Raw genomic sequence first — 11711 nt, forward strand, 5'->3', positions numbered from 1 at the left:
CAGAGCTTCTGCGTGACTCTCACACCCAGTATGAAGGTGCTGACTGGGTCTTTCCACGGGAATTCAAAACACAAATGCAGGAGTCAGGTGTGAAATGAACATAACCATACATAACTGTAGCACCTCATTGGAGGATTAAATGAGACAATATGTGTAAAGTGCCTGGCACAGAGTGAACATTCTGTGGGCATGAGTTATTGTTATTGTTCCCTTGTTAAAATATTATTGTCTTGGGGGAGTCTATTCTTAGTGAATTAATTCTTAGTGAGTGAATCCATTCTCTCACCCCTTCAGTGGTCACAGAGCACGTGTGCTGTGTGCCGGGCAAGGTGGTTCAAGGTACAGATGTTTGATACAATAGTGGGCAAGACTGATGAGACCTGCCTTCCTGGACCTGATGTTCAGACCCAACAATGAATCAAACAAAGAAGAAAATGTCACAGTGAGAAGTGCCCTGGAGACGACGGCCTGGGATGATGTGACTGTGACCACAGGCGCTGTGCTCAGTAGGGTGCCGGGGAAGGGCCTCCCAGGGAGGTGGTGCTATGGACTGAATGGTTGTGTCCCCTGAATTCCTATGTTTAAGCCTATTTCCTCGGTGTGATGGTATGTGGAGGTGGGGGCTTGGGAGGGACCTAGGTCATGGCACGGGCCCTCATGAATGGAATTAGTGTCCTTATAAAAAAGACCCCAGAGAGAGCCCTTCACAAGGAAAAGGTGGCCACTTATGAGCCAGAAAGTGGGCTGGGACCTTGATCATGCACTTCCCAGCCTCTAGAACTATGAGAAATACATTTCTGTTGTTTGTAAGCCACTCAGTCTATGATACTTTGTTTTAGCCGCTGGAATAGACTAAGACAGGTGGCATTCAAGCTGAGCCCTGAAGGGGGAGAGCCAGCCATGGGATGATGGGTTGGACAGAGGAACCAGCAGGGGCAGAGGCCCGAGGAGGGAATAAGCTGGTTCCGGTCCCCAGTGTGTGGTCAGGGGCTATGGCAGCAGGTTGGGCTTGGGGAAAGGGGGGATAGATGAAGGGCGGCTGGGGAAGGCGGGGAGCAGGTGTGGGTTTTGAATCCCAAGTACTTTCTCATGACCTCTGTCCCTTCCCTCAGCACTGTCCTTGGGGCTGAACTCCAGGCAGTTTTATGAGAAATCAGAGAAGTAGCCAGTGAAGCTGAGGGGCCATTACTGTGGACACTGGGTAAGTGGCCTTCTGGGAGCCATAGGCTGAGGGAAGGAGGGATGGGGCAGCTGGGGGGGGCGGGAGCGGCGGGGGGGGGGGGGCGGCGCAGCAAAACCATGTCCATGAGGCCAGACATTGGCGGCTTGGGAGCCATAAATCTCTCCAGGCCAGAGGAAGAGGCTCAGCTGGGGCGGGCCTGGTTTCTGGTTGGGACCAGATGGTGGGGAGCTGAAGGGTCTGGGCGGGCAGGGCAGGCAGCTATTCTGAGATTCCTTCCAGCCTGGGCCATCTGCATAAAGTCTATCTTCCACCTCCAGAGAGGCCTGGGAGTTTTGGAAGGCAGCGTATTTTTAGAGAAATTGGAGAGAAGCTGAGGTGCGATGCCCCCAGGCCCTGAATTTGGAAATCCTAGTTTCCAACCCAGTTTGAATTGGATGTGGGGCCGTAAGTTGTCATCCTGAGTGAGCCAGGCAAACTGTGGGACGCCGGGTCCCTGTGTCCCACTGGAAAGACAAACTCCCAGTGTCTGTGGGCCCTCATTTTCCACCTGGAACACAGAAATGAAGATTACTTCGCTCGTAGGCCTGTGAACATTCATTCAATTAATTCAACCCAGAAACATTTATTGGGTACCTGTGGATTCCAGTCCCTGCTGAGGCGCTGACAGTGAGAGCTAGCATTTATGAGAACTGACCGCCTGCCAAGCCCTGGGCTAAGAACTTGCCATCATCCACTCCTGGGATCCTCCCACAACCCCAGGCAGTGAGCACTGTATGGAGGCTGAGCAAGGCCACAGCAGGATGTGAACCCCACAGCCTGGCTCTGACAACCACACCACCCGTCTTTACACGAGGTTGTACTCCTGTGTCTAGTCTAGGTGCAAGCCCATGCCTCTGAGCCTCATTTAGGTAAACCAAGGCCCCCTAAGGTCAGCAGCTTTCCCGATGCTACACAGAAACCAATCCCTGGGCTTTTTTTATTTCGTGGGAGTCTGGGGGCATCCATGTCACTGTTCCTGAAGCCACTCCAAGGCACATGTTCCTGGAGCAGGACTTTCCTGGGCTCACCTGCCCCTGCTCCTGAGGGAGTCCTGCCGGTGACAGTGCTGTGTCACCACTTCCTTCCTGGCTTCGGTGCTAAATGCCTACACAACGCCTCCCAGCTCTGCTCACAAGGAAGTCTGACAAAACATTCACATGGCCAAGAACAGCATACTGTGGTACCACTGTCTGTCCATCGTACATACATCCTTTTGTCGGTCTCTTCATCCCTCAACCCACCCGCTCATTTGTCCATCCATTCACCTGTCCATTTGTCCATCTCTCTATCCATCTGTCTAGTGCTTGGTGTGTTCTGGGAACAGCAAGGTGGCCAGTGTGAGCCAGTGAGACGGGTGGTGAGAGATGAAGTTGGCGAGGTGCCCGCACATAGATCAGTGGCCCCAGTAAAATCTCTTCAAAAATTCACCTTTTCTGGCTCAGACCAAGACTCTGCCAGAAACTCTCAACAGACCCAGCCCTCGGCACTACCCGATGCAGGTGGGCTGTTGGCAGGCAGCTGATGAGGGTGTGGGTGGAGTGGGAAAGGAGACAGCGTCCCAAGCACAGAGGCAACTCCATCGCCCACTCACAGGCCCATCTGTCAGCTTCCTTCTCTCTCCAGCTGATCCACGCAGCCCCGTGGGAAGGTCAGAGCGGCCTTTACAGCGTTTATGGCTCAGCCAAGCAGACAGAGGGAGGCTCCCTCCGAGGGAAGCTTCCTGCTCTCTTCTTCCCAGCTGCAAACGTCCCCCTGGGGAGAAGCCGGCCTTGGTGCCTGGGCCCCTCCTCATGCAGGAGGCAGATGGAGGAGGGGAGAGGCCAATGGTTCAGGTTCAATGGCAGGAGGCCTAGTGGCCCCTCCAGCCCCCACTCAGGACTGCTTACCAGCTGTGTGAGATTTAGCAAGTCGCTTAACCCTTAGGTCACTTAATGCCTTCATTTCCTCATCTCTAAAGTGGATGTAATAATCTCTCCCTCCTCCAGTTGTGGGCATTACATATGTGAAATACTTAAGTGTCTGACACATAGTACGCTCTTAATAACCTAGTGAGACCTCAATTAGAAGCAATTCTGGACCGGCAGAAATAGTTCCTCCCCAATCTACTCCTCTGTAAGAGCAATGACAACACTGACCAAAAAAATAATCTGTCAAAAATCATCTTTTTCTGAATTCTGGATAGTGACAAAGGCTTACAGCTATAGGAATGTTTATTCAAGAAAAATGGCTGAACCTCAGAAAGACCAGCAAGCTTTGTGCAATTTTTCTTGCCCTGCCTGCCTCTCCCCTGCTCTGTGGCAGCTTGAAAGCCAACAGTGTCATCACTATGGTTTCAGGCTCCACCCCCAGCCAGGGATCATGCGGGAGGCAACCAATCCATGCGTCTCTCTCACATCAATGTTTCTCTCTCTTTGTGTCTCCCCCTCCTTTCCACTCTCTGTACAAATCAATGGGAAAAAAATATCCTCAGGTGAGGATTAACCAAAAAACACACACACAAATTCTACTCACACCCAGTCTGAGCACCATCGTCTCTCACCTGGACCCTATGGGGCTCCTCAGGCCCTCTCTGCTGCCTCTCTGTCCCTTGAATCCTTGCTCCCATCAGCAGACAGTGGTTTTATTGAAGTCAGAAATGTGATCTTATCTTTCTCCTGGTTAAACCCCCTTCATCTTTCATGTCCTCACGCTGACCTTTCTCTTTTCATTTGGAACATTCTGTTCACTCTGCCTGATAATCCTTCCCCTTCTCTCTTCCTGGCTAAGCCCACTCTTTGGGAGTCAGTCAAATGTCACCCCCTCAGGGAGGTCATCTGGAAACGCCTTGCCTGGGCCAGCTGCCCCGGCTGAGGTGCCCACAGCTCAGGACTGTTCCCACATGTAATGCTCCCTGCACTTGTCCAGCACCTGTTTCTCCAGGAGACCGAGCTCCCTGCGGCCAGAGCGGAGATCTGAATTGTCTATAGCTGTACTCTCAGTGTCTCTGTCAGTGCCCAATGTTCCATCAATACCTCAGAGTAAATGGCATCCAAGCTTCAGTGTAACACAGGAGGCCCAGAGCCCGCCCTGCAGTGTGTGGCTGGCCATGGGCAGGACAACACTCGCCATGTGTGAGCGCACAGCGAGTCTCCTGGCAGGAATGTGTGCAAGTCTAATTTAATTGGCTTCAATAACCTCTGCATGATAATCCACGGTTTAGCAAGAATTCTGTGTTCAAACTTCATAGAAAAATAATCTCTCCTGGGAGAAGAGCTTTATAGTATTAGCACTTTGCAGATGGAGAAAGTGAGGTCCAGCGAGGTGACATGTCTTGCTTGAAGTCACACACAGCTTGAAAGAGGTAGGACCTTCCCTTTATTTCCCTTTATTTACATTCATTCACTCAGTAAATATATATTTACTAGTGACCCGGTGAGTGAAATTGCACGAGACCTGGGACCCCAGGACTCCTCGATGGATTGTCCCAAAGAGGTAGGCCAGAGCAGGGGGTCCCGCCTCTGCAGCGCGCACAGCCACGGGACCCCCAGGCCTTGCCACGTGGAGCAGCCGCTGGGCCCTGCTGCGCACGCAGCCTCTTTCTGACAGCGTGAGGGCATCACGGCATGAGGGCTTGACAACTACCTAGGTTATTATTAGTATAGATTATTCGTGCACAAGGTATTCTAGGCACTGGAGGATACAATGGTAAAAAGACAAAAGTAGTCCTGCCCTTGGTGTGTGCGGAGAAAGCAATAAACTATGATAGTCACTGAATTTGGTGTGGGAGGAAGAACAGCTATTTCATTTGTGCTGTCGTTGAATGTCTCACTTGAGGAGGTGACCTGAGGCAGAATATTCCAGGCAGAGAGAACAGCCATTGGAAAGTTGTCTATGTGGTGGATGCTCAGAGAGATGGCCATTGTGGCTGGGGTAGAGTAAACAAGGGAGTAGGTGCAGTGTGAGGAGAGGCCAGCAAGGGCGGCCATGCAGAGCTTATAAGTGATGATGAAGATTTGGTTCTGGCAGATGAAGGGGACAAGCATGCTGGGTCAAGGAACAGAATGTACAAAGTGTATATTCAGTGAGAAATTAAACTCTCCAAGGGAGTCCCCGACCTGCATTCATTCAGGGGGAACTTGAGTTCTGTCCTGCCTTTAGCTGGGGAGGATGTTTCTTTTAATTATTATCTGGTGGAGGGACTCAGCCAGGACCACTTGACTCAGGGCCCTCCAGAACAGTTCAGATATTAAAATACTTAGAGGAAACTTCTTCAACCACAGCCTATTGCAACAGGATTCAATTCTAAATGGACATCCTATAAAGGCATCTCCCAAAACATATGGGAAAGACTTTGAAGGTGGTAATAAAAAATTGGGACTATGATAGATGGTGATGTTTGTAGAGAGGAGGCATTGAGATTGGCCCAAGCAGGGCTTACCAAAAGGGCAGTGGTTAAAAGATGGGAGGAAGCATGGCAAGCAGAGGAAGTGGTGAGAAGGTTGGAACTAGGAGGAAAGTCTGGTGGGTCTGGGATAGATGGGCCATGACATTTGGTGATAGAATTGGTCCACGATCAAGAAAGACTTAAAGAAAAGAAAAAAAAGGATCTTAAAATGCAAGCTGAAAAGTGATGACTTGATCCTCAATTTTTCTCCTCACTCTTGTCAGCCTAAATAATTTGTCCCTTGTAACCAATAAAGGTAGATCCAATCCTATAAAACAGAAATTCCAATATAAAGTGACTTAACTACAAGTATTCCTCTGTGTTCTCCTACTTAAAGAAAGTTTGGGGGATAAACAATCTATGGCTGATGTGGAAGCTCCAAGACATCATCAGGGACCACAGACTTTTCCTATTTCTGCTACTCAATGGATAGCTTCTATCCACATGGCCACCTCATGGTCCAAATGGTTGCTGAGCACCAGGCATTGTGCTCACATTTCAGATAGCCAGAGGAGGAATGGAGTCAGAGCACAGAAGGTACACCTTCCCAATGAACCCCTTCTCTATCCTAAAATCTCACATAAGACTTCTGCTATGACATTGGCTTTTACTTTGTCACATTACCTTACTTAGTGTAAAGGATGCTGGGCAAAGTCATCTTCATTCTAGGGAGCCATGTGCTCACTAAACTTGGAGTCCTGTATATAAAGACGAAGAGGAGACTAGATATGGGGTGAACAACAAGCAGTTCCTGCTAGACCCCTAGATTCTGTCTCCCAGGGTCTTGAAGGGAAATTAGCATAAATGCTCAGAGATGTCTGAAACTACCTCTTTTTGGTTCTCTAATTCACCATGACCTTCTATCCAGAAATTCATCAAAGAATAATTTGGCCCTAAAGTCCAACTCCTGCAACCTCCTTGAGGACAGTGTGTTCAATAAGGGCTTACTAACGGTCCTCACATGGCATCTTTCATGGTCCTGCAGAGTGGCCTTACGCCAGCCAGAGCTTCTGCTGAGTTCTCACTTCTTCCTTCCTCGCTTCCCACAATGCCCATGCTTTCTAAGGGATGTTTTGAGTCTTCTTTCCTTAGCTAACTCTGCAGCCAGAGAAGTCAAGAAAGAACCATTTCCCCTTTGGTGCAAGGTAAGAGGGTGGAAGGCTGGGGTGAGATGGGCTGCGCGGGGAGGGCTAGTGAGGAGGCAGCTGTTTGGCTTAGAAACGTTTTCTCCAAGGAAAGCAGACGCTGGAAAGGAAGATACCTGGTGGGAGAGATGCATATGAACTCTTCTCACACCAGGTTCAGGTTCATGCCTCAAACAGTAGCGTGGCTTTGGCAAATTAGTCATTAAGTAAATGACTAGATTAGTGAGTGTCTAGATCCCAGATTAAGAGGTGTAATTAGAGTCGCTGCATCCCTCTGCATGTGCAGGCAGAAACTTGATGCTATCTCGGAGCAGGACTCGGCTCTCTTCTGGGAACGGTGCTTCCCAGTCTGAGGCTAAGATTTTTTTCATTTCTCTTTCATTTTCACCATAGGATAGACTTCACCTTGGGTGTTAGACACTAGCCCTGTGTGCCAGATCATGAGGAGACACAGCAAGGAGAGCCGAGATGCTGGAGAGAGATGGACTCCAAGTCCTTCAGGGGTTTCCAAAGAAGGGTTCAAGATCAAAGGTATTTGATTTGAGAGACCGTGCAAGCGATCAAAAATAAGCACGAGTTGCCTTCGAAAGGGAGGAAATCCTGGACAGTGCAAGCAACAGTGGCGATCATGTTCTGCTAGTGGCGCTGGGGACAGTGCTGTGGGGAGTGGTTCACAGCCAGCTGCCTGGGTTCAAATCCTTGCTCATGTTACTCACCCCTCTGCCTCAGTTTCCTCACCTAAAAGTAGAGATGGCCCTGGGACTTACCTGACAGGGTTGTTCTGGAGATTAAATGAATCAGTAGTATTGTCAAGCAGCACCTGGCACGTGGGTAAAGCCTGGTGGCAGTTGCTGCGGGAAATCATGAGTAGAGCCCTGATCTTTGGACATAGCCATGTTTTCAGAATTTAAATAAGCCAAAGCCATTGGTTAAAAGAGGACGAGCTGCCTAGCGTGGTGCCTGTGGCAGGGAAGGATATGATTTCTGGGCATCTGGGTTGTTTGTGTTGCCAGGTACAATCGCCTGTTCAATCCGGAGCCAATCAGTGAGACCTGGGCAATGGGTTGTTCTGATTGGTCAGCCCTGGGTAATATGGTCACTCCACCAACTCTGGGGGGTGGAGTCAGCTTTGCCAATCAACAGGAATGATAATAAAGTGTGGATCCCAAAAGAAAACCAGAAAACCAGGTCTGACCAGAAGGTGGCAATGTGGGTGCTGGGCAGAAAAGACAAGGAATAGACCACTCTCTTCACATCTTCCATTGTAACTTTGTTCCTAGATCTGTGAGCAAACGCCGGGGTACTAGCCAAGAAGGGGGACCATTTAACTGGGCCTTGAAACCCAGATTGGAATATCTGAGGTGCTGTAGTGTGGAAGGAAACTGACCACCCTTTTGTGCAGCTCCAGTCTTCAGGCCAAAGGTTAGAGCTGGGTGGAAGCAAGAACTGTCTAACAGTTAGTAACACTTCCTAATTTAAACAGGCCACCTTGCTAAGGAGTTCTGAGGGATGCTGTGGACAGGGTTTGTCATCTTAGGAGAGGTTTCTCCAGTGTTTTCCAAACATCTCTTGTAATTTCACCCTTTTCCCTGAAGAACTATCTATAGTACGATTTATTCAATATTTTTATTTGCATACATTTATATGTTTTACAAATATACATGTATTTAAAAGAAATATATCATTGTCAGGACCTAGGAGGTAAAGGGGAGTTACTATTCAATGGGTATAAAATTTTAATTTTGAAAGGAGAGATTTTTTTTTAACTCAAGAGAGGGGGAAAAAAGGAAACACAAATGTCACTATTATAAAATGGAGAAACAGTATCATTTCCCTAAATAGAAGAAAGTAGTAAAAATAGAACAATTAAAACAAAATATTCATGTTAAATTCTAGCCTAATACTGTGGCCAACAGAGAGCTCTGAGTCTGAGGCATTGACCTCTTATTTTTCAAATGAGTATTGACAGGAGCTACAAAATTGAATGAAATATATTAGCACTAGACTTTGACTTTCTCCTTGACAAAATCAAAAGTGAAAAGAATAATTGAGCCAGGTAGAACCTTTCCTTCGTGTGAGGTAATGTTATTCTAGTGCAATATTTACATAACTCCCTGAAGTCATCTTTGAACCCTAGCAATTCCATCAGTTTCTGAGGAGGAGCCTAAGGATATAATGCTGATGTTGGGAGAACTAAGAGGCCAAGAAATTGGGTCTTCCCCACCCCCCACCCCCCACCCCCACACCTCCTTTCTTTTTTCTTTCTTTAACCAACTAGCTGCTTTTATCATAGATGTGTCCATAGACTTTGGATTTTAGTTTACAAAGATGTATTGTTTTAAAACTATTTGGTCTCAGTCTGGGGTGGTACTTTCAACTTTACAACTCCAGGATATAAATCTTAAGTATAATCATTCTCAAACCAAACACACCTTTCTTCTCCTCCTCCTCCCCCTGCCCCTCCTCCTCCTTCTCCTCCTCCTCCTGCTTTTCAGATTTTTCCTTCCCCAAATCCATTTCCCTTTTCTCTTGTATTTCATCCTATTTCCTTTGGTGAGCCATTCCTCCCCTACTCTCTGACCATGTCCTCTGGCAGAGGTCAGGGCTCTGACCTGGACCTGGTTTATCAGTGATCAGCTAAGATGTGGTCATGTGACCCAATTAGAGTTGTAAAAGCAATTCTTAGCTAACAGTTGAAATAACTGCAGAAGGGTTCTCCTTCCTTTGCTGAGAAGTTACTGTGTTTAGCTGGAGCAGCTAGTGGCCACCTTACTACAGGTGAGCAATCCAGGTAAACGAAAGATGAAGAAAAAGAGCCACATGGGGACATCCACTGAGTTCCTGATCCAGCCATACTTAAAGCAAAAATTCCTGCCCTGCTTCAAATTTGTGACCCAATAAAATCTCTGGTTACTGAATCCAGCCTGAGGTAGAGTTTCTGTCACTTGCACCCGAAGAATCCTGACTAATACAAGAGTCTCTCATGAATCTTCTCTTGAAGCTGCTATCTGATTACTACATAGTCTTGTAAACAGTAAGTTCAAAACATCAGACTTGGAAACGACTCAGTCTTTGGTGAGTAGATTCTTTTCCCCTAGAATCCAAGGAAATGTACCAGACACTGTCTTGACGAATCCAAGGAAATGTGGAAATGTACCAGAGACTGTCTTGACATCAGGCACTTTCTCCTCTTTGTTACTTTAAAACTAGAGGCCCGGTGCATGAAACTTGTGCAGGGGGGGTCCCTCGGCCCAGCCTGCACTCTCTTACAATCCAGGACCTTTCAGACATCCCTCTTGCAATCTGGGACCACTGGCTCCTAACCGCTCTGCCTGCCTGCCTGATTTTACCCCTAAAACTCAAGCTTTTTTAAATTTTTAATATTAATATTTCTTCATTTTTTATTTTAAAATTCAAGCTTCTTGAGAACATGAGGTATTTAACATTATTCCATATTCCTTACAGAGAGCTAAGCATGGTAAACACAGCAAATACTTAATACTTATGGGCTTCTATACACTTTCCAACCAGGAATGTTTTATTTTGTTTATTTATTTATTTATTTTAATTAAGAAGCATTTCCAATTTTTATTCATAAAACTAATCCGAACAGCAACAATAGATATACAGAGCCACATATCAATAACAAACCAGGAAGGAAACAAAATATTCCAGAGACATCTTGAACAATTTTAAAGGAATACACACCAGGCTAAAAACCTACAGCCACACCGTGGTTACACAACAGGGTACATTTATTCCTGCTTTTTCTCAATAAGTTCTTCCTTGTATTTGCCTTTCTCTTTTCCAACTTGTCGAGATTTGGCTTTGCGTTCAAGAATTTTTCCCGATCTGTGTCCAGCTGTAGCCTGGTGGTAGCCACCCTGCGGGGTGAATGCCCACATGGACAGTGTGCGGAGCCTTCTCGCGCTGCACCCGCTCCATGTAGATGGCATGTTTCTTCCTGTGCACCTGCACTGCCTTGCCTTGCTGACCTTTGTATTGTCCTCAACCACCTGGACCTCGTCGTCCTCGCAGATGGGCATGGAGCGGACATTGTACTTCTGCCGCAGCTCCTTGGAGAGCGGGGAAGGCATGATCTTGCGGGGCACGTGGAGGGGGCGTTGAAGTGGCATTTGTGGTTTTTGATGCGAAAGGGTTGAACTTCATGGTGACTGTCAGGCGCCGGAAGTGCTCCCCAACCAGGAATGTTTTAATAGGGAGCCTCCAAAAGCTTGCACTGGAAAACCTAAGAGTAGAGAGCTCAGACTTCAGGCATCAGGTGCTGTTCCCAGGATTTCTATCCCAATTAAACTCTAATTCTGAGCTCTCAACAGTCTAGACCCGTGGAGGTGCTCACATACAGTGCGATTGAAACTTCATGGCCCATGCGCAGAAGTCGGTATTTTGTGGAAGAGCCACACTCAAGGGGCCAAAGAGCCGCATGTGGCTCACAAGCCGCAGTTTGCCAACCACTGGTCTAGACAAACTGCCCTTCACTATCTCCAACGTTTCTTATTCGTCACTCTCCCATTTTCCTCCACTTCAAACCAAGGTAACAAATGAAACCTTCAATTCTGATCTTCCTCCCGCAAGGGAACAGCAAACCTCAATCCAATAACTTCCCGCCAGAAGCCACGTCCAATACTGGAGACTGAGGACTCCAGGCTGACTCTGTGCATGCGCAGTAACAGCTCACGGTCTGGCCTAGGCCCCCGGGTGGCCTCCACAATCCCACAATCCTCTGGTCGCCCAGTCGGCCTCCACAATCCCACAATCCTCTAGGCGCCCAGGCGGCTTCCACAATCCCACAATCCTCTAGGCGCCCAGGCGGCTTCCACAATCCCACAATCCTCTAGGCGCCCAGGCGGCCTCCACAATCCCACAATCCTCTGGTCGCCCAGGCGGCCTCCACAATCCC

General features: G+C 48.0%; 1 pseudogene; it reads right to left on the bottom strand.

Annotated features, from left to right (window-relative positions):
- Positions 1–10624: 10624 nt before the first annotated feature.
- LOC132239078 (ribosomal protein uL24-like) lies at positions 10625–10960 on the bottom strand (annotated as a pseudogene).
- Between the last annotated feature and the right edge of the window lie 751 nt (positions 10961–11711).

The sequence above is a fragment of the Myotis daubentonii genome, chromosome 8 (assembly GCF_963259705.1).
Source record: "Myotis daubentonii chromosome 8, mMyoDau2.1, whole genome shotgun sequence".
NCBI lineage: Eukaryota > Metazoa > Chordata > Mammalia > Chiroptera > Vespertilionidae > Myotis > Myotis daubentonii.